Here is a 2,787-nt window from a genome sequence, read left to right as displayed (position 1 = left end):
TCTGTATTGGTTCTGCTGTTTCTGTGCTGTTTTTGCTGCTCTGTGCTGGTTCTGCTGTTCTGTGCTGGTTCTGTTGCTCTGTATTGGTTCTGCTGTTTCTGTGCTGTTTTTGCTGCTCTGTGCTTTTTCTGCTGTTCTGTGTTTGTTCTGCTGCTGTCTGCTGGTTCAGTTGCTATGTGCTGGTTCTGCAGCTCTGTTCTGGTTATTTTGTTCTGTACTTATTCTACTGCTCTGTGCTGGTTGTCAGCAGAGCTTCTTTTCCGGCTCTCCTCCTGAGCAGCTCATTGAAAAGAAACAACTGTGTTTTATCAGGTAGAGACCTCCAGCTGAACCAGAACCAGGCTCAGAAGAGGCATCTGTCTGCCTGGACCGTACTTCAGATGTCCCTGTTAGTTTACATTAGTGTCTCCAGTCTAGCAGCACATCTTGTCTTTTCTCTGCAGCAGCAAATTGTTTGGAGGACACTTCAAAGCTGCCAGTATGGAGCTGCTGGCGAGCGGCCATGATGGCATTCATGCCTACGTGATGTTTCTGCGAGTCCTGACAGTCTCATGATGAAGTGATTAAAACAGACGCTGAGGATGGACGGATGGAGAGAAGAGATAAAGGAGGAGCTGAGGTTCAAAGGCAACAGGTAGGACTGGTTTCACACAAACAGCCGGAGGTCAGGTGGTGTTTCCCAGCATGCATCAGGCTGGGCCACTTCTTGTTGTTCCACTTCAGAAAGCAGGTGAAGATAATGGATTGATGGAACCCAACAAACGGTTTTACATCATTTTGCCAGGATTTGAAAGTTGTCAGAACCCAAAAAGGCAGATTCAGAGGTAAAATGGGCCATGGGCTGGTAAACCACTGGATCTGAAAAGACACTGAGGGGTGGTGGGTGGATGTACACCAGCTGAGAGGATGGAGCAGATTGAACATGTGACGGCTAGAGAACCCAGAGAGATGAGGGACACAAAAACCAAGACCAGCATAACAACAACTGGAGGGGACAGGAACAGTTGGGACCTCTTTTAGACTGGAACTGGAAAAAGCTCTGATGGGACCTCCGTGAACACTGGTTCTGAAGGTGGGCACACCTTCACTACCTTGGAAGAGACACCTCTGGTCTAACTCTTTCTGTGACTTGTCCTGGAGGGTGTCCATACCTGACCCCCCAGTGGGAGAACTACAAAACCCTTATGTCAGTGGAAATAAGGGATGTGTTGGACCCAGGAACATCAATCTGAATCTAGATATTGAGAATCCATTTGACCAAAGAACATCAGTATCTATAACCTTCTTACCATCCAGAACCAGACCAGTTTCTATCCAAACTTAGAAGGTTTGAGGCTCTAATGAAACAAGATCAGTTTTCATAAACTGATGCTTCAGTTTCAGATCAAAGACTATTTATCTGAAAACAAACTGGATAAGTTGGTTGTTGAACATTTGAAACATTCCTCCTCCTCAGATTTTCCTCCTCAAAAGAGCCACCAGATTCCCTAAATAAATGAGCAGAATCACCCTCCAGGTGCCAGAATTTTATCAGTTTGAGTCTCAACCAAATCCTGTGCTTCCACGAAGCTGCAAACACCATCTGGTCTTGATGTTATCAGGGCGTTCTGAAGCTCACAGAATAGCTGATATGAATCAGGCTGGTACTGTCATGCTTTCTTAAGAAGACAGTACATTTCTGTGGGTCTTCCTGCTCTGATAAGACTTCTCACGATACCAACAACAAGCAGGAGCACCAAATGTAAGAACCCAACAAGCATAAATTCCAGGAGCCAGTGAAGCTTTCTGCTGGTAGATTTGACATGATGTGTTGCTTTTTAGTCCACTTCAGGAGTTTTTATAACCTCTTTCATCTTTGCGAGCAGGTTTCTTTATGGGCTTTTAGGTTGATGTGATTTCACTTCTCTCTGATGCAGCATCTTGTTTATACGGGCAGGCCTTCTTTCATCATCTTCTCTCCATCACATCTGCATCATCCATCCATTTTCAGCTCCAGGCTGTGGGGATCTTATGCAGCAGGTACTGGAAACTGGTTAGAATTGAAGTTTTGGATAACAACTGCCATGTAAGGAGCACCATCCCTGCAGTGAAGCACAGTGGTGGCTGCATCATGTTAGAAACACCATTCCTGCAGTGAAGCACAGTGGTGGCTGCATCATGTTAGGAACACCATTCCTGCAGTGAAGCACAGTGGTGGCTGCATCATGTTAGGAACACCATTCCTGCAGTGAAGCATGGTGGTGGCTGCATCATGTTAGGAACACTATCCCTGCAGTGAAGCATGGTGGTGGCTACATCATGTTAGAAACACCATCCCTGCAGTGAAGCACAGTGGTGGCTGCATCATGTTAGGAACACCATTCCTGCAGTGAAGCACAGTGGTGGCTGCATCATGTTAGAAACACCATCCTTGCAGTGAAGCACAGTGGTGGCTGCATCATGTTAGGAACACCATTCCTGCAGTGAAGCACAGTGGTGGCTGTATCATGTTAGGAACACCATTCCTGCAGTGAAGCACAGTGGTGGCTGCATCATGTTATGAACACCATTCCTGCAGTGAAGCATGGTGGTGGCTGCATCATGTTAGGAACACTATCCCTGCAGTGAAGCACAGTGGTGGCTGCATCATGTTAGGAACACCATTCCTGCAGTGAAGCACAGTGGTGGCTGCATCATGTTAGGAACACCATTCCTGCAGTGAAGCATGGTGGTGGCTGCATCATGTTAGAAACACAATCCTTGCAGTGAAGCACAGTGGTGGCTGCATCATGTTAGGAACACTATCCC

The sequence above is a fragment of the Nematolebias whitei genome, chromosome 20 (genome assembly GCF_014905685.2).
Source record: "Nematolebias whitei isolate Nwh7 chromosome 20, NemWhi1, whole genome shotgun sequence".
NCBI classification, from domain to species: Eukaryota; Metazoa; Chordata; class Actinopteri; order Cyprinodontiformes; family Rivulidae; genus Nematolebias; species Nematolebias whitei.
This window is presented reverse-complemented; position numbering follows the sequence as displayed.